General features: G+C 37.4%; 1 long non-coding RNA gene across 2 annotated transcripts; it reads left to right on the forward strand.

Moving 5' to 3' along the window:
- Window positions 1-462: 462 nt before the first annotated feature.
- Window positions 463-25270, forward strand: LOC122228188. Of its 2 annotated transcripts, XR_006206463.1 has the most exons (5): window positions 463-629; window positions 16796-16924; window positions 17070-17198; window positions 19724-19846; window positions 24578-25270. It is a non-coding gene; the product is annotated as an uncharacterized LOC122228188 (long non-coding RNA). The 2 variants fall into 2 exon arrangements; XR_006206462.1 differs by lacking the exons at window positions 16796-16924; window positions 17070-17198.
- The last annotated feature ends 739 nt before the right edge of the window (window positions 25271-26009 follow it).

Here is a 26009-nt window from a genome sequence, read left to right on the forward strand (position 1 = left end):
AGAAAAGAAATCCAAATGGAATTAGAAGTTGTATCCACTGCTTGAAAGTACCTCCCAATGGAAAGGAGAAGGCACAGACCTTGCAAACTACAAGATGAATATGGTAATGGGCATAGACACCAAGGCAGCAAGGGTGATTCTAGAAGAATGAGCCAGAGACCCACATAGAAGGCAGTGTATGGCCCAATGCCACCTAGGGCTCAACACTGTCAGATCTGAGGGTTTGACAATGCACCTGGTTTTAGCATTTCACTGTTTATATTTTCCCAACACAAACAACTCTTGAGTCACCAGAGAAAATGACATTGTCTTTTTTTTTTCCATTTGGGGAACAGAACCTACATTTTTGAGTCAAAGTACCTTTTTCATTTTAACCTAAAAGCTGTATCACCTGTTAAGTCGGCACATTGTGATGCAACAGAGAAGACAAGTTTGTTGGATATGAGTATGTGAGAGATTTGGTAAGCAGGGAGTAGGTTCCATTAATGCAGCAACTATCATTTCATTTGTAATTAAAAATACAAATGTCAAACACTAGTGAGAAAATGAATTTGTAGGGGAGAAGATATGAATTGGAAGCTGTCTTATCTACTGCTGATTGGTACCTGAAGAGAGATGCCAAAACTAAAGTAAGTTAGGTTGCATCTTCTGAATTCTTTACATTAGATTCTTAACATAAAGGATAGGACATTTTCTAGACCCTGTGACCACTGTTAACTCTATAACACAAGAATTATGGTTGAAATTAAATATTTACCCTCACTCATACTTCAGATTTATATTTGAGATAAACATCATGGAATCAGAGATTCTGAGGCAGATCCAGCATAGAGAAAAATATTCATTTTTTCCTTAACTTACTGACATTTAATTTATTTACTATGAAATATAAGCATACCCTTTGAAGGATTTTGGCAAACATATATGCTCATCTAAAACAACAACAGTTAAGAATAGGGAACATTTCTTTTTTTTTTTAATTTCTTTTTTATATTTATTTATTTATTTATTTATTTATTTATTTAATATATGAAATTTATTGTCAAATTGGTTTCCATACAGCACCCAGTGCTCATCCCAACAGGTGCCCTCCTCAATACCCATTACCCACCCTCCCCTCCCTCCCAGCCCGTATCAGCCCTCAGTTTATTCTCAGTTTTTAAGAGTCTCTTATGCTTTGGCTCTCTCCCACTCTAACCTCTTTTTTTTTTTTTTTTTTCCTTCCCCACCCCCATGGGTTCCTGTTAAGTTTCTCAGGATCCACATAAGAGTGAACACATATGGTATCTGTTTTTCTCTGTATGGCTTATTTCACTTAGCATCACACTCTCCAGTTCCATCCATGTTGCTACAAAAGGCCATATTTCATTCTTTCTCATTGCCATGTAGTACTCCATTGTGTATATAAACCACAATTTCTTTATCCATTCATCAGTTGATGGACATTTAGGCTCTTTCCTTAATTTGGCTATTGTTGAGAGTGCTGCTATAAACATTGGGGTGCAAGTGCCCCTCTGCATCAGTACTCCTGTATCCCTTGGGTAAATTCCTAGCAGTGCTACTGCTGGGTCATAGGATAGGTCTATTTTTAATTTTTTGAGGAACCTCCACACTGTTTTCCAGAGCGGCTGCACCAGTTTGCATTCCCACCAACAGTGCAAGAGGATTAAGAATAGGGAACATTTCGGGGCACCTGGGTGGCTTGGTCGGTTAAGCATCCGACTTCGGCTCAGGTCATGATCTCAGGTCCGTGAGTTAGAGCCCTGCATCGGGCTCTGTGCTGACAGCTCAGAGCCTGGAGCCTGCTTCGGATTCTGTGTCTCCCTCTCTCTCTGCTCCTCCCCTGTTCATGCTCTGTCTCTCTGTGTCTCAAAAATAAATAAAACGTTAAAAAAAAAATTAAAACTAAAAAAAAAAGAAAAAAAAGAATAGGGAACATTTCTACCACCATAGAAGGTCCCCGTGCCCCTTTCCAGTCAATATCCCCTTCTCTCTGACCTCAGGAATCATTTTTTGGATTTCTATCACTATAGATCAATTTTGCCTATTCTAAAACATCATATAAATGGAATCATTATGCATTATTTTGTGGCTGGCTTCTTTTGCTTAATATAATATTGAGCAATTCACCCATGTTGTGCATTTCAGTGATTCATTCCGTTTCGTTGCTGAGAAATACTCCAGCAATATATGTGGTACATATGAATATACCACAGTTTATTTATTTTCCTGTGGTTGAAAATTTTAGGTTGTTCCAATTTTAGCCATTGTGAATACAGTGGGGTTGTGACTTTGTTAAATTACCATGTGTTAAGTAGAGCCCCAGGGTGTGAAAGGGTGAGCCAGGTTTTACCAGACAACAGCAAGGGAAAGTGAAATAGAGTGTATTACTCACAGGAAGGGAAGGAGGTACACAGGCAAGCCATTTGGGGAGATCAAGACAGGGTCCAGGGAGAGAGAGCAGGGCAGGACCTGGGCCCCATGTCTTCACTGGTGTCTTGAGGGTGAAGTGCTTTAGAGTTCCCAAGCTAAGGCAGAATTTGACAATTTAAAACACTAAGCGGGATTTTGGTAAGCTTTGGGTGCGGTGGAGTGGGGTGTCTCTTCTAAGGGAAGGGCATTGACAAGGGTCATTGAGGTAGTTGTATCAGGAACTTATATTTACTTGTGACCCTGCAGGCTGTTCCGTAGGTCATGCACCTCCTGGAGGGTCTAGCTGCCAGTTCAAAGCTCCTGCATGGTTCCTTGGCCACAGGAAATGGATGAAATGGATGCGGAGGCAGCAATATTATGTAGTTCAGCTAAACTCCCAACAAGTGGCTACTAATATCTTTGGACAATTCCTTTTGAGAATAGGTTTAATTATACAAGAAAATGACAAATAATTTTCAAAAATCAAGTTTGTCATTTTTCGTCTTACAAATGATGTAAGAGATCCATTTGTTCTACAGGCTCACCATTTGGTATTTCCAGTCTTTCTAACAGCAGCAACTCTAGTGAATATGTAGTGATATCTCAGTGTGGTTCTAATTTGCATTTTATTGATGACTAATTCCATTGAGCAACTGTATATGTGCAAAACAGCCAATCTGATTATCTTCTTTTGTGAAATATCTCTTTTACACATTCCATAAATAGAGTTGTTAAAATTCTTAATTTTGATGAAGTCTACTTTATCAATTTTTCTTTTATGGGTATACTTTCTGTGGCCTAGGAAATTTTTGCTTGCTTCAAGGTTACAAAAATATTCTCCTATGTTTCTTTTATGAGCTTTACAGTGTTGACTTATGTTTAGGTCTATGATCCATGTCAAAATAATTTTTGTGTATCATGTGGGGTAGGATATAGCTTTTATTTTTCTTTCTAAAACAAGGATTTGAAGTCATTCCTGCGCCATTTGTTGAAAACGTTTTTCTTTTTCTTTACTCATTGAATTGCATGGTAACATTGCTGATAATTTATTTTATACTGTTGAGAATATATTGATCAAATATGAGTGTGTCTGTGGTTCCATTGATCTATTTGTCTATCTTTACACTAATGCCTCACTGATTTAACTTTATCGTAAATGTGAAATTCTGATAATATAGGCATTCCAACTTTGATCTCTCTTTTAAAGATTGTTTTGCTATTGTAGGTCATTTTAATTTCAGTATAAATCATGTAATCAACTTTTCAACTTCTACCAAGAAATCTGTTGAGATTTTCTTTTCTTTTTGTCTTTTTAAATGATTATTTATTTATTTTGGGAGAGAGAGTGTGAGTAGAGGAGGGGCAGAAAGAGAGGGAGAGAAAGAAGATACCAAGCAGGCTTCGTGCTGTTAGCACGGGAGCCCGATGTGGGGCTCAAACTCAGGAACGGTGAGATCATGACTTTAACAAAAACCAAGAGTTGGACGCTAACTGACTGAGCCACCCAGGTGTCCCTGTTAAGACTTTCTTTGAGGAGGTATTTGCATATTGTTATCTTAACGATATTAAGTCTTGTCATCTATGAACATAGTTTAGCTCTCCATTTAATTAGATCTGTATTTTCTCTCAGCAATGTTTTATAGTTTTCAATATGGTAGTCTTTCATATTTTTTTAAATTTCTTCCTAAGTATTTTATATTTTTGCTTACTAATGAAAATTAGTTCCTCATTTTTATTTCATTTTATAATCGTTTCTAATGTACAAAAATTTTTTTTTAATCCTGAATCCTACAACTGTTTTAAGTAACTTTTAGTTTTATTAGATATTCTAGGAATTTCTATTGATGCAACTATGATATCTGCAAATAGAGACTGTTTTACTTTTTTGTTTCTAAGTTTTATGCCTTTTTTTTCTTTCTTCTTTGTACTATATTTCACTGGCTAGTGAAATATTGCACAGAGATTTGGAGGGGGAGTATTCATTAATTCACTATGCTGTTAGCTACACATTTTTATGGATGACTCATATCAGAATGACTTTTTTTCTGTCCTTAGCTTGCTGAGAATTTTTTTCATGATTAGTTTGAATTGTTTCAAATGCTTTTTCCACATTTCTTGAGATAATCACATGGTTCTCTCTCTTTTTTTATATCATGGTGAATTATACTGATTTTATTTGAAATGATAGACCTTGCATTACAGAGATAAACTCCACTTGGTCATGATGTATTATCCTTTTCACATATTGCTAGATTTAATTTGCTAATATTTGATCAAGGACTGTTGTATTCATGAAGTTTATTGTTCTGTTAGTTTATACTTGCCTCATTGAACAGGTCAAGAAGTATAACTTCTCTGCTTTCTAAAGGAATATTTTTGCATATTTGATATTATTTCCCCCTTAATTATTTGATAGAATTCACCAATGAAATTATCTGGGTTTGGAGTTCCCTTGGTGTGAAGGTTTTGGTTATGAATTCAACTTCCTAAGAGCCATTCAGACTTTCTATTTCTTTTTTTTTTTTTTTTTTTTTAGTAACTTGTGCTTATGAAGGACTTTGTCCATTTCTTCCAGTTTTAAGTGTATCGTCATCAAGTATTATAACATTCTTTTATTATTCTTTAGATATTTGCAGGATCTTTGTAGTGATACTTCCTCCTTTTTCCTTATACTGGTTATTTTCTGTAAGATTTGGTGTCAGGGCCTATGATGTGGTTGATCCTTAAAAAACAGCATTCTTTCTGTGGCCTTTCCATTGCAAAGCATCAGAAGGCCCCCTCTGGATCTGTCCGTACCTAGGTGGGCCTGATAGAATTGCTATAAAATGAGTGAACTGCAAATATTAACCAGCATGTAACAACATAAGCTAAAGGGGTACCTGGAGGACTGGGCATTTTTGTTGATTAATTCAGGGGGCATAAGGTTGAGAAAGGGAGATATTATGGGCTTGAGGGCACTTTCTCAGGACACAGTACTGAATACCTAGCAAACATTCCAGTAGATGGTTCCAACTTGCTGCCCCTGGGGGCCTGGAGATAGTAATGGCTCATCCAAAGTGATGTTGCAATGCTTAAATTCCTGCGGGAGAAAGTGATGAAGAGACTAAAAGGGCCAGGGAAGTGAGAATGCTGAAGTGGATAAATTATGTGAGAACAAAGGACATATTCAAGTGTTACATTTCCCAGAAGACATCCATTTGCACTGGTAAGAGAGTCACCAGCATATTCAGTTGTAGCTGGTTGGGCCAGCACTGTTGGTCTGAGAAGATTCATGGGGTTTGGTTTGTTAATGGAAAGGAGTATGAAGAGAGGACGCAGTCAATGGCTCTTAACCACCCAATGCAAGGTGTTTTCATCATTGCAATGACAAGCAAGATCAATGGTCTTGACCTTCAGAGGAACATGGAGATGGTAAATGGAACATGGCCTTCCTAGAAGAAATAGATGGACAGTTAACAAGAGTACTGCTTAATTTGCATGATCAAAAGAAAAACAGAAGGGAGCTGTGAGGTTACTGTTATTGGATAAAAAGGATATTAATCAATATCCTTACAATGTGTCCCTTTCATCATATTACTAACCATGTGAGCCCCTCATGATATTTCATTAGATGTTTGATGTGGGAGATGCAGGAGAGAAGCATCAAAGGAAAAGACTTCAAAAGGGAAGGGCTGGAGAAGGTGCAAGGCCTTAGGACATGTTTGCATAGCTGAACGTGGCTGCAGCTCCTAAGGAATGCCTAGAGCCATTAACATTGTCCAAGATCAGATTCTCCTTCACACCTGACCCTTCCTAGTGATATAGAAACCAGTTAACTGGAAATTCAACCTTGAAAAGTTAAACCATTAGATTGATTAACATACTTGCTTAACTGACTTTATGTACATAGTCTTTAGCAATTATCCTAATAAAAAGAAGCTTCATTCTGGAGCTCATTCCTACTTGAGTATGAGGACCTTCACTTCACTGCACTTTGTTTGCAGACTCATCTTTTGCGACTCCGGCCATACTCCCTGCTACAGTTATGCCTTTATTTATCCAGGTTTCTCCCATTTCATCAGTCAGTTGGCTGTTAAGCATATTGAGATTTAATTAATAAACAATTCACTTCAGTTTTTCCTGTGAAGCTGTTCTCATGTCTTTGAATCACAGAGCTCTGATGCTTATTAATTTAAGTTTTCATTGTACTGACAACCACAGTTTTTAATTCTGCACTTACATACCGGGTAGCAATTGGCTCTTGTTTACTACTGGGAATACAGTGGTAATGGAAATTTCCAAGTCTGCATATGTTTTGATACGTGGCTCTTACCACTGTCTGTCTCATTTCTTTATATTTATTTATTATGAATAAAATTATAATATCTATGCCAAGATAGCAAGCATGGTTCTATCCAAACTAAGGATTTATTTTTATTTCACTTTACTGCACTTTTCAAAATCTCTGGGATAGCAGGACAATAACAAGAATGATTTTCTCCTTTTTTATCTTCTTGATCCTTCTTTATTTGCCATTGTACTCAGGTACTTTTTGCTTTGTCATTTTAAGAGTTGAATAACTTTGGCTTTGGCCTTGGGTAATGATTTTTATATATTGATTACTTAATTTATTGGATTTAACGTTGCTTAACAAGTTTCTATTTTATAGCTAACACTTAAGTGAGTGCTTAAGGCAGAATTGTTGCTAATCCTCCTTTCAAGACCATTTCTTTTTTTTTTTTTAGTTTTATTAAAAAAATTTTTTTGAGAGATTGAGACAGAGCAGAAGCAGGGGAGGAGCCTAGAGAGAGGGAGACACAGAACCTGAAGCAGGCTCCAGGCTCTGACCTATCAGCACAGAACCCAACGCACTGCTCAAACTCACAAACTATGAGATTGTGACCTGAGTGGAAGTCAGACACTTAACCAACTGAGCCACCCAGGCGGGATTTCCTTTTTTATTCCACATTTAATTATTAAAAAATACTAAGATATTTATGTTAAGATGGTTATTTTTCCCCAGCAGAGAAAGTATTTGCATTTGAAAGTAGCCATTAATATGAAACACTTTTGATGTTAAGGAAGCCTTGTCATGGGGCACCTGGGTGGCTCAGTAGGTTAAGCACTCAACTTTTGGTTTCAGCTCAGGTCATAATCTCACAGTTCATGGTTTCAATTCCTGTGTCAGGCTCTGTGCTGATAACTGTGGAGACTTCTTGGGATTCTCTGTCTCCCTCTCTCTCTGCCCCTCCCTGTTCATATTCTCTCTCAAAATAAATAAACATTAAAAAAAAAAGGAATCCATGTCATTTAAAGCAGAATAATTCTACTTAACTCTGTGGAAAGTAAATTCTCTTCTATTTTTATCTTCAACCTTCCAAATCTGTGTATCCAACATATAAAATAGGTTCCGTCCCAACCCTCCCATCCAACGCCACCAACCACCAAGTTGAACGATGTGAAGTAACATAAAATTGAACAAGTGGCCTGTCAGCTGAAGGCAGTCATTCTTGTCAACACTGAGCAGAACACTCCTACAGAATCAGTAACAAACTCAATTTGCTATAGGGTATATATAGTAGATAGATAAGACGAAGGGGAAGGAAATGACCATATTAAGAAAGAAAGCCATATGTAAAACTAGTAATGACTTTTCCATTGAATTGGTAATTTCTGATTTATCACAGACACGTGGCTGAGCAGGACTATTCCAGCTTTCTCTTCAGTCTGAACTTCTGGAAAGAGAAAATAATGGATGATTCACAGTTGTATTTCAGATTGTATTAATAATCCTCATCTGCAAGTGATCAAAACCTAATTTAAATCAGCTTAAGCAAAGAAAGGGATTTATTAACTCATATAAGTGGAAACCCCAAAGGAGGCAGCTATTCAGATGTGGCTGGATCTTAGTGTTCAAACAATGTCATCAAGTCTTTATGTCTTCATCTTTCAGCTGTCCTTCGTCTGTATTGATGTCGTTTTCAGACAGGCACTCCCATGGTGGAAAAGGAGTCTCTCATAGCTCCAGGCTCTTACATTTACTGTTTAGTAACATGGGGAGGGAAAGAGCTTCTATTCTGCTAGCTCTGAAGGAAAATGCAAAACAAGATTCTATTTGATCTGGATTGGGTCATGTGGGCAGAAGAACAGAGGTCAGACTATCCTGCCTGCTCAAAATACCCTCATGAAATAAAGAGTATGTTACCAACAAAATGGAAAAGGAATATTAGACTGGCAAAGCTGGAGGTCTCTACAAACGCCCACTTCTCCTACCCTTGAACTATCCCTCCTTTCCCGGTGGGTGAAACATTACGTTATGATCTGTAAATTGGGAGAGCACATTTTGCATAACTGGTGCTACAGCAGCCAGTTCCAGCCTTAAGGAAAGGTAGAAAAAGAGTTGTTGCCCTAGGTGGAGAGCAGAGAGGCTGGAGCTTCTTTGTACTCTCTGTGCATCTATAACAATCTCTGTATATACTTCTACCCCATTGTATTCTGATTTCTGCTGACCCATATGTCTTCTTCACTATGCCAAGAATGTTTCCAAAGTAGGGAATCTGGCTATTCATCTACGTACAATGGGTGTTTAGCCCAGCCTCTGACAGTAGGTTCTGATGTGCTTGTTGAATAAATAAATAAATGCCAAAATAAATAATTTTTAAAAAGGCAAAGTTTTTTTAAAATTTTTTTGTATATAAAAGAGGATTCTATTTATACAACATTCTAGGAAATTCCGACTAACACACACCAATGCAAAGTTTATTTTAATTACCATCAGTGTCATGACTAAAATGGGAGAAAGAGGCCTGTCAGTCTTGTTTCAGAATTTATGAATCCAATATTTTAGTATCAAAGATTTCATTCTTATTGTTGTAAATGAGAATAGAAAGCCCTTAAATTTGTATGGTACTTCATATTTTTTTCAAGGAAACTTTACTACCATTAGCTTTTTTGGTCTGAAACAATTAGTTTCTTTATCTTTGATTTTCTGTAGTTTGAAAATGATATACCTAGGCACAGTGGTGTTTGTTTGTTTGTTTGTTTTGTATTTTTCCTGTTTGGTATTCTCTGAGCTTCCTGGATCTGTGGTTTGATGTCTGACATTGGGGAAATTCTCAGTCATTGTTGTTTCAAATATTTCTTCCGTTCCTTTCTCTCTTTCTTCTCCTTCTGGTATTCTCATTATGTATATATTATGCCTTTTGTAGTTGCCCCACAGTCCTTGGATATTCTGTTCTGTTTTTTTTTTTTTCCTTTTTTCTCAGTCTTTGAGCTCTGCTTTTTGGATTTTCAAGAATTCAATTAGTGTATCCTGTAGTTCAGAGATTCTTTCTTAGCTGTGTCCAGTCTACTAATAAGCCCATCAAAGGCATTTTTCATTTGTTACAGTATATTTTTATCCTTAGCATTTCTTTTTGGTTCTTTCTTAGGATTTCCATCTCTCTGCTTACATTATTTATCTGTTCTCATAGGCTGTTTCTTTTATCCATTAAAGCCCTTGGCATATTAATTAAAGTTGTTTTAAATTCCTAATCTGATAATTCCAACATCTCTGCCTGGTCCGGTTTTGATGCGTGTTCTCTTTAATATTTTCTTTTTCCTTTTAGTATGCCTTGTTATTTTTCTTTATAGCCAGGCATGATGTACTGGGTAAAAAGAACTTCTGGGGCCCTTAGTAGGTTAAGCATCAGACTGTTGATCACAGCTCAGGTCTGGATCTCAGGCTCTTGAGTTGAAACCCCACATTGGGTTCTGCATTGGGTGTGAGGCTTACTTTAAACAAACAGACAAACAAACAAACAAACAAACAAACAAACAAACACTGTTGCAAATAGGCCCTTAGTGATATGGTGGTAAGGTGTGCGGGGAGGGGAAGTGTTCTACAGTAGGTCTCAGTTGTTTAGTGAGCCTAAGCTTCTGAACTGTGAATTTCACAAGTGTTTCTCAGTTTTTTTCCTCCCTGGTTAGGTGGGACAGGATGGGTAGGGTGGGTTGAAGTTTGGTACTTCTCTTTCCCCAAGTCAGCTAGGCTCTGATCATACCTCCTGCAGATTAGGCTTTGGTTAGCTAGTTTCCCCTGAGGGCAGGCCCTGTTAAGAACAGAGTGCTTGCTCTGGCATATTTCAAAATTTTTCCTTATTCCCTCTTATTGCCAGAAGACCTAAGGCATTTTTCTCCAGTTAAAAACTGTGGGAACCTGGCTGAACTCCTGGAGGTAAATCTCACAGTATTGTAGGGCACCCTCTACAACTGGGTCTCCCTGGACTTTATAACTCTCAGAATTGTCTGCACTGAGCTTCCAGTATTTTGCCAATTACGAGTCAGGTTTTCTTTCTTCCTCTAGCTCTGGTTTCTGTGACAGTTTTTTCTTGTAAGTCTCTGCTCCAGTGAGCTGTGACTTGTGGTATTCACCTGTCTTTCCAGTTTTGGAGGCAGTGGTTTGCCTTGCATCCCTCTCCCCACCCCCTTCTCTTATAGATCCAAGAAGAGTTATTGAATTTTAAGTCTGTTCAGCTTTTGCTTGTTGTTAGGACAGAATGGTAATTTCTAAGCTCCTTACGTGTGGAACCAAAAACCAGAAGTCCAATAAGTTTCTCAGAGCAGTTGTTATAATTTTTATATTGCAGATGAGGTACAGTGAATTTAAGACAGATTACTGTGGGTGCACAGCTAATAAGTATTTAAGCCAGTAGAAAAGCTAAATATTCTTGTTCTATAATGGATTGGGTTTGTCCCATGTTTCTTCTCCATTATGGGTAGTATATTGCAGCATGAGATCCCAGGACATCTGAAAATAAATAAAAGCCCTGAAAAGTAGGAAAATGTGAAAAAGCAGATGAGTGAAGTCAGCAAAGTTACAATGCCATTGATTCATGCTCTATATTAACAAAACACGCACACACACACACACGTACACACACACATTTCCTAGACTGAAGACAAAAGTTTAATCAGTCATTCATAGAAACATAGATCAAGATTTTCCTTGGGAAAGTATATTGAGAGCTTTTCACATGGTTGTGGTCCAGAAATCAAGTGACCATAATGTAGAAAAAAAGAATACAAAAAGAAATATGACTAGGATGCAGAGACCCTAACCATTCCAGAATACATGACACGGAGAGTTGTTATTAACAACTTAAAGGCTCAGTTTGGGCTTGAACAATACTAATATCAAGATTATTCAAACAGAATATCTTGATATGAGCACTTCACTCATATTAATAGTAAAAATATAAAGGTCAAATACTGCTCATCTCAAGGTATGATCTTTGCTGGTCACTGGAGATTTAAATAATCACAGAAATGAGTGTTAACTACAATGGGCAAATTTGGGCATGAGAAATGGAAGCATAGCTCAAAGGTGGCAAAGCTGAGCATTTTTAATGGTGCTGCCTGATGAGCATTTCTCTTCTCTATTTAAAAGATAGAATGAGTATGTAAATAGCTTGGCAATAAAGCCTTTCATAAATAGAATCTGACCAGGGTGTCCAGGATCTGTCCTAGCCCCATCTCTCACTTTGTGAAGTAGGACTCAGGGCTACTGACAAACAATAGTCAATAGGGATCTCTGTGGTGATGGATGGTGGCTTAATAGATCTTGGTGAGCAGGATTCTTTAATCCTGAGTATGTGTATAAGATCCAGGGGACAAATGGATACCTCAAACTGGACAAAAATGTTGTTTGCATGAACTTGGAGATATTGAAAGAGAGGAAATAGAGCTTTCTTTATAATATCGAAGACATTTTTGGCAAAAAGTTTAAGAACCACTGTGGTGGATTTTCACTGACTGTCCTCATAACACCTCTTGCAATGTAATTACTCTAAATCTCACATGCTTCACCTGTAACATTACTATTAATCATTTCTATCTCCCATTTCCCCAAAGCCATGCCTAATATTACATATATTAATTTCAACATTAAATATTACATTACATTCTAAAACTATTTTTTCTATATGAATGAGTTTGCATTTATGTAGTCTGACATGCAGTCTAATATTTCCTGGACTATTTGAATAATGTCCAGTTTTCATATAATTACTTTCTCTCTTTTTTTGCCATTACTCCCAAAGGTACTCAGGTTGCTATTTAAATTCCAGATATCCAGGAGAAAGACTAAATGGAGACAATGACTGTAGTTTTTCTCCCTTTTAATGTCTTTTCACTTGGGACACATGCATTCTCAACATTGACAACCAGCTGCCATGTGTAACTGAGATAAGGGCTTTCTTTGATCACCCCCCAGCCTGAAGCCCTATCTCCTTGGGAACACTGACACTCTTAAATCTTTGCCAGTTGATAACTGATCGCTTTCTGCTGTTCCCCATGACATATGTTTTCTTTCATTATCATCTTTTTTATTTTGTCTTATTTGCTGCATAACATTTTCACACATGCATATCTTTTTTTTCTCCTCATAAGTTACACACTATTAAAATGAAAGAATTGGGGCACCTGGGTGGCTCAGTCGGTTGAGCGTCCGACTTTGGCTCAGGTCATGATCTCACGGTCCGTGAGTTCGAGCCCCGCGTCAGGCTCTGTGCTGACCGCTCAGAGCCTGGAGCCTGTTTCAGATTCTCTGTCTCCCTCTCTCTCTGACCCTCCCCCATTCATGCTCTGTCTCTCTCTGTCTCAAAAATAAATAAACGTTAAAAAAATTTTTTTTAAATGAAAGAATCATAACTCTTCCTACATTGTATGTTTCCTAGTTCTTAATATAATGGATACCAGGCATTTTATTTATCAAGTAAAATATATCAGTGTTCTCATGCCCTATAATCTTTGCATCCATTAAATTGATCACTTCTTCCTCAACTCTCCTTAAGAAAAGAATTAGCGAGAATTTGGTTAGAATTTTAGGATTTGGTTCCATATCTACTATAAGCCATAGGTCAAAGCCTACAGGTCAGCAATTTCATGTTTCTTTCTCACTGCTATCTTTAAAAAAAAATTTTGTTAACGTTTATTCATTTTTGAGAGACAGAGTGTGGGTGGGGAGGGGCAGAGAGAGAGGGAGACAGAATCTGAAGCAGGCTCCAGGTTCTGAGCTGACAGCACAGAGCCTGATGTGGGGCTTGAACTCACCAACCATGAGATTATGACTTGAGCTGAAGTTGGATATTTAACCTACTGAGCCACCCAGGCTCCCCTTACTACTATCTTTTAAATAGTGAGTCTCAAATTCAAATGCCTACAGAGGCCAAGCAGATGACCTGTCTGTGTATTTATGATGAAGCTTTTAATAATTCCCAGGATACTCAATGCTATCATAAAACAAAGGAGCTAGAAAAATGAACGTCCCTGATGCTGTACTATGTATGTGTAGGAATTAGATAAAATGTTCTTTGAAGAGAGAAGAATAGCTCATTAGTGGCCTCAATTAGGTCAGCCTATTAATCTCACAGAGTGGCAGTTCCACAGCTGAAGCCAAATGAAAGAACCTTCAGAGACATTCACAGGAATCCAGGAGTCCAGAGGTCCTGTGTTATCATCAGATGTTTTCTGGTCCATTAAACAATCACTGTGACCTCATGGGTGCATCAGGGAGAAAAGTAATAGCAGGAAGACAATAAAATTGCCTAATTGGGTATTCATGATGACAGTTGAGATCCTCCTCCAGGCACAAAACACAAAAATGTGGTTGAATCAGTCAGTAACAAAGGGAGAGAAAACAGAAGGGTAAATGTTCAACACATAGGTAAACTATACACAAAGGAGGCCAGATTGGCATGGGAGAAATTAAAGGAAGATTTGGAAAACTGTGCAGATCTTCATAGCTCTTTAGGAACATATTCTATCCTCTAAAAAGGATCAAGATAGTTTAAAATCAAAGAGTGGTTCTAGCTGAGATTAAATATAATATGAAAAGTAAAACACTGATATTTTATTTTTTATGCTTTTCTGTATTTTTTTTTTTACATAAGCATGTAAAAACACTGATTATGTAAATCATTAGTTTTATGTTTTCATGTTGTTGTGTAATGAGCAAACATAGAAAAGGCTTTCTCATGGGGTTTTTGGGAGACAATTCTCCACAGGTCTCCCAAATTTCTATATAGTTTCTGAGCAGTTGTACTGACTGCCCTTTGTTCTAGACTATCTTTCAAGAATGCTTGTATAGTCCATAGCTTGGGTAACATAGATAGTTTCTTTCCTGGGACCAGGAGAGGGTTTGATTATAGCCTTGGATAATGGAGATAGTTTCTCTCTGAGCAAAGGGCAGGTATGCTTACTGCCCATTTTGAGTTCCCTAAGCTCTGGGTTCCTCTCCTGTAACACAATCTATCATGTGTTCAGTTACCATCTGGCAGTCTTCATTTCCCTCTGTGGGAATTAGTCTCAAGGAATCACTGCAAAAAATGCTGATAAGTTGACTTCCATTATTGCTGAGTAATAAACTGTTTCTTGTCTCTATTTCAGAAGTCTTGTGTCTTCTATCAATGTCCATAAAATCATATATTTAAACTATTCACAGCTCTTGATAAAGTTTAATTACTCCTTAGGATATATCTTAGTACCTTCTTTCAATGAGTTGACAAAAAGCACATATAGTACATGGCTATGTACTCTTTGGCTAAAGCATAGGGCTTCCTTTTGCTTTCTTTCTTTCTTTCTTTCTTTCTTTCTTTCTTTCTTATCTTAGTTTACTCTTACTTGTCTTGTCTGATATTCAATGAACTGTATCTTTTGTTCCTTTTCAGTGATAGAAAATCATTTATTCAAGTTGCCATTTTATCAGAAAAACAATAGGTTAGGGTATTAGCACAGTTTAGTTGTATTTCAACTTGTTTTACCTACCTAGACTGTAATAGGTTTATAATTACTTTAAAATCTAAGACTGAGTCTGGGTGTACCATTTTTGTGTATGATTCCTATGTCAGCTATTCCGTTAAGAATTTATCTAATCATTTAAAAATTTCCAAAGGAAGGAATTGTCTTTTTGCTTGCTTGAATTTCTTTAAATAAATTTAGAAAATATCTTCAAGAGTTACCATTACACAACTGAAAAGCTAAAAGTAAAGATGGAGAAGCAAGAACACTTAAAAATCCAAGGAAAGTCTTCTTTTACCAGTAGTCCCAATTGGCTGGCAAAAAAAAAAAAAAAAAAGGAAACACTCCAGTTTTGAGGTGGGTGGAAATATCTACTTAATACTTAGCTATTAATAAGTCCATAATCTATGCTCTATATTAGTGTTTGTTTATTAACTATTGCAATACATAACCATAAATCTCAGTTACTTAACAGACAGGGCAAATCTTACTGTATTCTCGTCCGATATTAGTTGATTAGTTGATGGGTAGACTTAGGCTCCAGGGAGGCCCTTAGGTACCAAGGATTCATTATGTGACTACTCCACCTACTAAGATCTCCAGCAAATCCTCTACGTAAGTCTGTCAGCCCAGAGAAGAGAAAGAGAGGAAATCAGATCTGCTTTCCATTATGGTGGCAGGATGGGTTCCTTAGGAAGAACCCTCGGAGATGAAGATCTGTGTTCAAGAAGTTTCCTGGGGAGTGCTTTTGGAATCAAAACCTGGAAAAGAATGAAGGAAGTATAACTGGGCAGAAAGAAGACTTAAGCTGTGATGCCGTCAAAACAAAGGCTTCTGCTGACCCACAGGGAACCCTGGAACTCAGATTTGTCCAGAATTTAGGGTAAAAGGCCAGGACTTTATACCCATACAGCAATATCACTGAATGTGGTTGTCCCCAAGAAGCAAATGCAGTCCTTGGAGGAAGTGCAGCTCTCTTCAGGTGAGAGCCATCACTGGAAGAGGCTATTTAGCTGTGAGCATTGAACTGTCAACACTGACAGCAGGTAGCAGAGTGAGGGCTTCAGTCCTGAAAAGGGAGATCTGAGTGGCACAACAGTGTTCACTACAAATATCTTGGCTGGAGTTGACTTGTATCACTTCTCACATTGCAGTAGTGAGATCTAGTCACATGTCCCCAGCAAGCTCTGAGGAGTTGGGGGAGTGCTGTCTACAACAGTGCTGCTCAGAGTAAACTGTTCTACTAAATCCTTCAGACTTAAATGAAAATATAAATCAACACATTACTTCCTTCATTGGGAAAGTTTTTCTGGGGAAAAAATGTCAGCTGAACTTAACTGTGTGCTTAGTGATGTAGTTGATTCATAGTCTGCTCTTAGTTCTTTATTTTTGTTTATGTCTTTATTTTGAGAGAGAGAGAGAGAGAGTGCATGTGAATGTGCTTGTGCTTGCACCTGAGTCGGGTAGGGGCAGAGAGAAAGAGAGTATCCCAAGCAGGCTCTATGCTGTCTGTGCAGTGGCCATCTTGGGACTTGATCTCATGAACGATTATGACCTGAACTGAAATCTAGAGTCAGTAGGTTAATTGACTGAACCACCCAGGTGCCCCGGTCTTATCTCTTCACAGCATTATGAGTTATAGAGTTCATAGAACAGTGCCAAGCACCACACACTGAGGAGCATAGGACTAGCTGTGTGCCCAGGAAGAGGAGAAGGCATGGATATAGTGAGTGCTACTGATCTCTACCACTTCCTGGTATGTCTGCCAGCTAGCTTCTGCCTGTACCATTCTGCTCTGTCCCCCATCTTGATTTAGTCTCCTTGCGTCTCAATTAATTTTATAATCTGAGATCACTAGTTGTCTCTTCTCTTCTCTTTGCTGACGTTACATTGACTTTCAGCTGCTGGTGAGATGCTACTCTTGCTGTTCCTTATTTCCTAACTCCACAACCCAAGAGATGCTGTGAACTTTGGCGAAAGGACTTATGAAGATTATTCATAGAGCATTGGGACAATGATTCTGGAGGCAGGTATAGGAGATTCTGGAAAATCAGGGGAAGAAAATAAATGTGTATGATTTCATTTTAAATGTTTAAATTTGTTTTAAAGGCCAACTGTTCCTCAGTCTGCTTTTTCACCTATTTTCAAAAAATAGGTAGCCCTAAGATTCTTTTATTAAGTTCATTGGGATGATCTTGGAAACTGAAATCCAACAAAGTCAGATGATTTTCATGTATAATAGATTTATGCCTCTTAACTATTTGATAGACCCTACTACAGAGAAAACTCTATTGGAGTTTGAATAGTTTCAGGAAGTTGGAGAAAATACAAGAAGAGAATAATTTAGGATTTGGACAAAGAAGCCATTTATAAAAGAATGGACAGAATGACACTGAATGGTGTCAACAGATTCTACCAGACAGACCACATGCTTAGATCAATGGTGACTGCAGAATAAAAAGCTCTGACGCTGTCTGATGGGCTGTTATTCAACTAATGTAAGAAAATTTTGTACACCAAATAATGACAAAGTGGAAAGGATTGAGGTCCTCAAAAGACTGCCCTACATAGTGGTAACCCACTATCAAGAAACACTCACGTAGGTACTACGTGAGTACTATGAGAGAAAAACGTGTTTATTGTCAGACATATTTAGGTGACCTCGGACAACGTCTTCTTAGCTCGACTATCAAACATTCAGTATATTTGATGGTCAGATTCTCAGAGGTGTTAAATTTCTCTCAACTTTATTCTACACATCTTCGTGTCCTAAATAAAAGGTGAATTTTTCTTATTTGACTAAATAATGTCTTTTACATTTTCATTCTAATTTATGCAATTTCATGATAATAAAAATAAGGAGTTTGCTTCTTTGTTTCTTTCTTTCTTTCTTTCTTTCTTTCTTTCTTTCTTTCTTTCTTTCTTTCTTTATATTGCTTAGGGACCCTTTAATCTTAACTCCTAACTTGTGACAGATGTTTTTATTTTATTTTATTATTTTATTTTATTTTATTTTATTTTATTCTATTTTATTTTATTTATTATTTTTACCTTGCAATGACGAATACTCATCCCAAATTTTGCTACACTGGTGTGTGGCATTATGAAATTTGTGCCCGTAAACTTTATAGCTATTTTGGGATAGTTTCTTTTTTCTAAAGAACAAGAGTCTCGCATCATTCAGTTATACTATTGTTTATCACCTATCAATTCTTCTCTGCAGAAATGAATTCACTGAGATAACTACAGTATGATTATTTCTAATAACCAGACATTTAGAAATGACATTTTAACCTAATGTGGCATAGCTTCTTTTAGAAAAAATCTAAAACATAAAATTGTAAATATGTTTTGATTCAGTTAGTGTTGGCATACAAGGTTCTGATCAAATGGGATGCATTTGAAAAGCTGTAGATTTTCAAACATAAATTCAGACTGCAATTATACATTTTTATCTTTTATCCTCCAAAGAAGCTCCATGAAACAGCAAACCTTCTGTTGCCAGTCATTTCACTTCTGATGAATGGAAAAAGACATACAGCTTCAGAACCAACTATGCTAGTTTAGTTAAAAAATTACTCAGAAAGTATCCTCAAAATTGAATCAGATGACCACATCAAAAAAGTCAACATGTCTTTTTAGTTGCTGGATGACTTTGTACTCTTAAAGATTATTGAAGACTTTTGTTCATGTGGATTATATTTATAATATTTATTATATTACAAATTGAAACTGAGAAGTTTAAAACTATGAAGCTTAAAGACTATTTATTTATGAAGAAAATCCTGCTTTATCAGATATGTATAGTTGGAAAAGGTATTTCATATCACTGAACTATGTTACATTAAAATATGCTGTTTTATCTTGTACTTCAAATAGATCTTTCAACCATGTAAGATTTTGAAACATCCGACATTGGTTATTTTGGTTATCATGAGTTATATATTTGGCCATCCTGAGTTATACCGATCTTCCTAATGTCAAATTTAATTATTAACATCAAAAAATAGCTAGGATCCAAATGCATTCAACATAGTTAAGGTTTTATTTATGTGTTTTGTGTTGTCTGAGAATTAAGACTCTTAATATTTATTTTTCATTTAATTAGATCTACCTAACCCCAGAGAATGTAAGTAGAAGCCATATGATATGAATCAGCTATCATGTGAGATTGGAGGCTATGTATAATAATACTAAGCCTGGGGCACCTGGATGACTCAATTGTTTAAGGATCCGACTCTTGATTTTGGCTCAGGTCACGATCCCTGGGATTGTAAATTTGAGCCCTGTATTGGGTCCATGCTGTGGATCCTGCTTGGGATTCTGTTACCCTCCCCCCTCTCTGCCCCTCCCCTGCTAGCTCCCTATCTCTCTCTCAGATAATTAAATAAACATTAAAAAATTAAAAAAATACTAAGCCTGTTAGCATATATGGAAATAATAGATTTTTTTCTTAAATTCCACGTTTCTATCTCATTATGAAAATGTAAAATATATTGTGTCCCTCTGCATCACCTGAGATGCTCAAATTTATGTTCTTTTTTGTTTTTTATAGTTGCAGAAAAGTAATTGAAACCTAGCACCAAAAGGACACAAAGTGGAAAGTCACTGGAGGATAAAATGCTGACCACTCATAAATTCCACTTTCTACTTAAATTTGTAATGGTAAAAAGTACAGGTATAGTCCCTTGCTCACCTGATCACTAAACACCAGGGTTGACCGCAGTCCTGGGTTCATACCACTTCTCACCACTCAATGCCCAGGCTCTATGTACTGAAACTCTAGCTACCATCATTTTTCTCTCTAGAAAACCTCTCTTAGTGTCACTGGGGATTGTTTGTGATTCTTCAAAACCCTGAAAACGTATAAATCAAAGATCCAATAATACAGATAAGAGCTAATACCATGAGCCAGACACTGTTTTAAATAACAGTTTATTAGATTAGTTAATCCTCGTGATTACATGAAAACCTATTATTATTTCCATTTCATAGATTGGGAAATTAAGGCAGAGAGAGGTTAGCTTACTCACAGTCAACCACATGGAAAATGGGAGGGTCAGAATTCAAACAGAAGCAATCTGATATCCAAGCTCTCACTCATAAACTTATGCGATATTAAGAAAAAGGTCTGGGGGCGCCTGGGTGGCGCAGTCGGTTAAGCGTCCGACTTCAGCCAGGTCACGATCTCGCGGTCCGTGAGTTCGAGCCCCGCGTCAGGCTCTGGGCTGATGGCTCGGAGCCTGGAGCCTGTTTCCGATTCTGTGTCTCCCTCTCTCTCTGCCCCTCCCCCGTTCATGCTCTGTCTCTCTCTGTCCCAAAAATAAATAAAAAACGTTGAAAAAAAAAAAATTAAAAAAAAAAAAAAAGAAAAAGGTCTGGTTAAAGTGAGAAAGTTACTTCTAAGCAGAACAAATACCCCTACTTTCATCTTAGTATATAGTTTTTAACTACGTAAGTCTTTTTATTTTGTTTTACTATTTTACTTACAACATTATTTTATGCCTGATATTCCAAAATTTCCTATTTAGTTAATTTGTCAAACTATGATTTTTTTTCAGGTCTTTAGCAAATAGTGCAACATACTATTTTGGAAATTTATATTTTAGTGTAATGTTAAACTTACAGAAAAGTTGCAAGAATAGGACAAAGAACTCAATATAGCTTTTCCAAAATTCACCCTTTGTTAACATTTTCCCTAATTTTTCGTCATTCTCTCTTTCCTTCATTGTTTTGTTTTTGTTTTTTTTTTTTTTTTGAGACATTTGAGATTGAATTGCTGAAATGATGGTTTTTTGCTCCTCAATTTTTCACAGTGTATTTCCTAAGGATATTCCCTTGCAAAATTACAGTTCAATTATTAAAATGAGGAAATCTACATTGGTACAATACTATTAATACAAGTAAATGTTCAAATGTTGACAATTGATCCAATAATCAACTCTATTATTCTAGTTTGCTTTTTCCAAGTCCAGCATCAATCATGAATCACATTTAGCTATGATCTTTCCTGAGTCTTTTGATCTGGAACATTTCTTCAGCCTTTCTTTCCCTTTCTTGATCTTGACAGTTTTATGTGTCAAGTAATTTTATATCATGTTTCTCAAATTTGGCTTGTCTGATATTTCCTCACAGTTGGATTCAGCATATTCATTTACAGATGGAATATCACAAAATGTGTCTTTCTCTGTATCACATCAGAAGCCACATGATGCTGGTTAGTTCCATTAGTTGAGGTGGACTTTGATGACCGGGTGTTCTCCAGGTTTCCCTGCAGTAAAATTATTATCTTCCCCCTCTATAATTGCTAATTAATTTGTAGCGAGTTATTTCAAGACTGCCATGTAAATATTCTCTTCTTTATCAAATATCAGTTTTTGTTTGTTTGTTTGTTTGTTTGTTTACCTCCACTCCTTTTTCATTTGTCTCTTTGGTGTCTGGGTTCCAGCCAGGACACCTTGCCTCCCTCCCTGTATATTGCTTTCATTCTAAGATCATCTGTGACCTCCTTCATGGCAATTTCAGGGGATTTGTTTTTATCTTCATTTGTTTAAATGCCCTGACAGTTCTTAACACTATTGACTTTCTAACTTCTGAAACTCTTCATCCGTCATTTATATAATACTCACTTTTTCTTTCTTTTTTTTTTGCCTATCTCCCCGCCCCCCCCCCCCCCCCCCCGCACTCTGCCCTATATCTTTCATCATATCTTTACTGTGGATATTTCCAAATGCCTCACTGTGGGAACTTCTCTCAATGGTTTCACCTCCTCTGAATGTTGGCCTTCGGTGTATCCAGTTTATTCGTCTGGATCAGTGGAGAAATAGTATGGAATAAGGAAAAAAATATGGTTGCTAAAAAGAGAGGTTGTGTAGAGAGATGTCTTCCTTTAAATCCTCATTCTTCAACCTACTATCCCTGTAGCGTTGGTATTTTATTAAAATTTGCAAAGCCTTAGTTCTCTGGGTTCTTTGTGGTATCCCTGTCCTATACTGTGTCACCTGAAACATGGAAAGCAGACCCTTTCAATCACACATCTACAATCACTTACATTTTCTATTATTTTCTCTTTATCAGAGAAATAAGGAAATAAATGAAACTTGGTTATATAAGTTCTTGAAAGTCCTTCAGCCTTCCCTGGTTTCTAAAACTCCCTACTTCTGTATTTCCAGGTACCCCTTCCTTAGGCTCCTGGTCAAATTCAATTTCTCGCCCTTTATGAGACAAAGCTCTTTAACTCCACAGTCTCTTCTCTGCTCCAGGAACTACTCCTGCCCATGTAGACCCTCTCCTGGGCCCTGCAGACCATGTGCCCTCCTGTGGTCCAGAACCGATGATGCAGGGATTTTCATCTTTCCTGATTCCTACCCTCACTGATGTTAAAGAGATTTACCCACCTACTCCTACTAATGTGAATCTGCAACATCCTTTAGAAGACAGAGTTACAGTCTTGGCATATCATATCATTTTTGTATATACAAATATATATTTCTATAAAGAGCTTTAGAAAATATTGAATTTAGAAATACTTAGAAATATTTAGAGAATATTAAATAGAGCTTATGTCTCTAGGCTGTGTGACTGTAAGATTTTTATGTTCTTTATGCTTCAAATTATCTATTTTGCAATGGGCGCATGTTACTTCTATAATCAGGAATTAAAGTAAGGAAAAACTCTCCCGTCCTCCCCTCTTCCCTGGCCTTCAGTTCTGTATTTCCAAGAGACGATGAGATGCCTCCCCCGGGCTTATCAGAATTCACAAACATGCCTGTTCTCTCAAATTAGCTTTGCTTCCCACCAACTCCATTAAGCCTCCTTTCATCTTTATTTCTCCTATTATAACAGACCCTGTGCTCAGTGCCGGGCCAATCTGTGAAATCGTACATTTTCCTTCTTTTTATGTGTTCCCATAATAAGTAACAAGAGAGGTATTCTGGCATTTAAAAAACAATAGTGTGAGACCCGGAATTTAAAAACTCTTCCAAGCACTAAAGTGAGTTATATATGTGAACAGTGTTTCCACTGTAGAGTGCTGTAAGTCATGTATTGGTATATATTAGTTTTTATTTTCAAGAGTTTTGAAACTCCTCAAAGATTTTGTTTAAGGAGTTGCATTTTGGGAAATATGGCCCAAAATAGTTTGAAGAAAGATGTTCATAAGAGGCTGGAAATGATGAAACATACCAATGTTTGTTGTAGGCAACCTCTAAGATGGCCCACAGTGACCTCCACCTCCTAGTATTCAGGCCTTTCTCATGTAATTCCCTCCCCCTGAGGGTGGGCTGGTGACTAGAAGTGACTCACTTCTAACACATAGAATATAGCAAAAGTCATATATATGTCATGAGATTAGGTCATGGAAAGGCTATGTTCTCTCTTTCTCTCTTTCCCTGTCTGGGGAGCAAGCAGCTATGTTGTGAGCACTTCCATAGAGAGGCCCACACATCAAGGAACTGATGTCTTTGACTAACACTCACTGAGGACCTGAGGTCACTCAACAACCACATGAATGAGCTTGAGAGTAGATCCTCCCTGAGTTGAGCCTTGAGATGGTTGAAATCCTGGCCAATGCCTTGAATGCAGCCTAGGAGAGACGCTGAGTGAGAGAACCTAGATGTCATGTCAAGATTCTGGATCCACAGAAACTATGTAATTATAAATGTTTGTCCTTAAAAGCTGCTAAATTTTGGTCAGTTTGTTACATAGCAAGATTATTCATATGGCCTGGTAAAAAATTACACTTTATATATAATGCATAAAATAAATGTTAAATGTTTTATACTTATTTAAAATTTTTTTTTTAATGTTTATTTATCTTTGAGAGAGGTGGAGACAATGTGAGTGGGTTAGGGGCAGAGAGAGAGGGAAACACAGAATCTGAAGCAGCCTCCAGCGCTGAACTGTCACCACAGAGCCCAACGCAGGGCTTGAACTCATGAGCTGTGAGATCATGACCTGAGCTGAAGTCAGACCTCAACTGACTGAGCCACCCAGGTGCCCCAAATGTTTTATATTTATTATGGCGTGCAAGTGAACAAGCTAATTATTCAATATTTTTGAACTGGCATATAATATTTCCCATACACATCTGTCTGTATAGTCTACATGTTTATAAGTTTACCGGCCATGTGGTAATATCATTAAGATACATCTGAATTTTCATAATGATTAAGAGTGCATTCTCTAGAACCAGACTGCCTGAGTTTTATCCCGGTGCCCTTCTGCAAGTTTCTTTACCTCTCTGTGAAATTGAGAGACTAATAATGTTTGTCACATAGGTTTGTTGTAAGGATTACATAAATTAACACAGGTGAAGTGTTTGAAATAGAGCCTAGCACATAGTAAAAGTTTCAATGAATGTTAACTAATTTTTCTTCTTCCTTTGTTCTCCTCCTGTTGGATGGTTTAGTTGCATCCAACTTGTGATGCCTTTTGACCTGCATCACCGATGCCAGCTGGTTGGCTGCTTCTGGACTTCTTGTGGCCCTTTTGTCAGGGTGTCTTGTCAGAACACTTGGCAAATGTGTATCAAATGCCCAATGCCTGCCATGTTCTTGAACGGCAGCTGTACAGAAGTAGAAGAAGTCAAGAGAGATCTGACTCCAAACTCACGTCTGCTGCTTCCTGGCTTTGCGATTGGGCAAATCGCTTTCCTTTTCAGTTTCTTTGTCTGGAAGTGGGGCTAATCGTCATGGTCTCTTAGGGTTGTTAAAAGTATTGGAGGCGGGGAATATGAAGATAATGTAAGTTGAGCCTGTGGCATATGGTCAGTGCTCAATAAATTGGAGCTGCTACTTCTCAGCATGTGGCTAAACCCTCCAGATGCTGTACCTTTCCATCTACGTCAGGCTCCTTCCCAGGGCCTTCAGCTGGGACTGCTTCTTTCTCCGTGGCTTATTCTTTATGATATGAATAAGCCACTAAAGGGCTTTGTTTATTTATAAATGGTAACTTACTCTCTCAAGTGGCTATAGTAGGACAGATGTCTTCATGTTAAAAGTAATCGCTTCTCAAAAGATGTCAAGGGTAGAATTTGTGAGGCCTGTTATATAGTTCATAACGTGTGTCTGATAGAGTCATCCGAGGATATTTTTGAGATGGACTACCCAAGGCCCTAAAAAAAAGGATTGTGATTCAGCAGGTGTGGGATGGCATTTGTGTTTCAGAAACAATTTAAAGCAAGATACTCAGAGCAAATCAATTCTCAGCTCCTGTGAGGTTTCTCTAATCTGGAATCAGATGAAAAACACTGATGCCCCGTCTGAAATTTTCAAGGCTGCATTTGAAAATGTTCTCTCCCCTCAGAGTAAGTTTGAACACTTGACACTAAAATATTTTGGCACTTACTGATTTTTAAATCAGAAAGGAATTCTAAAGTTTTATTAACAAAGCCATATTTCAGGAGAGCAACAGTAGCCAATAACACCAAACATATATTTAAAGTAAACCCTAAACGCTGATTATGACAAAAAATCCAATAGTTTTTATTTAAACCATATTGACTGGCAGGGCATTCACTTTAGTGAAGACCAATGGTTCTCAAATTTGAGGGAGCTTCAAACATCTCCTGGAGGCTTGTTAAAATAGATAGTTGCAGCTCATGGCCAGAGTTCCTGATTCACCTGGTCTTGGGCAATGCCCAGGAATTTGCATTACGAACCAGTTTCCAGGTGATACCGATGCTGCTGGTAAGGGACCACACTGTGAGAACACTGCCCTAGCCAAAACGTGAGGATAGATTCCTATTGGAGAATGGTGACAAAAGTCTCTCTCAGCTGTCAGGTAGACAGAGGACTACTGACAGTCTTGGGATGAAATTTACTTGTGATTCATCTATATTT

Source organism: Panthera leo, chromosome C1 (genome assembly GCF_018350215.1).
Source record: "Panthera leo isolate Ple1 chromosome C1, P.leo_Ple1_pat1.1, whole genome shotgun sequence".
Lineage (NCBI taxonomy): Eukaryota > Metazoa > Chordata > Mammalia > Carnivora > Felidae > Panthera > Panthera leo.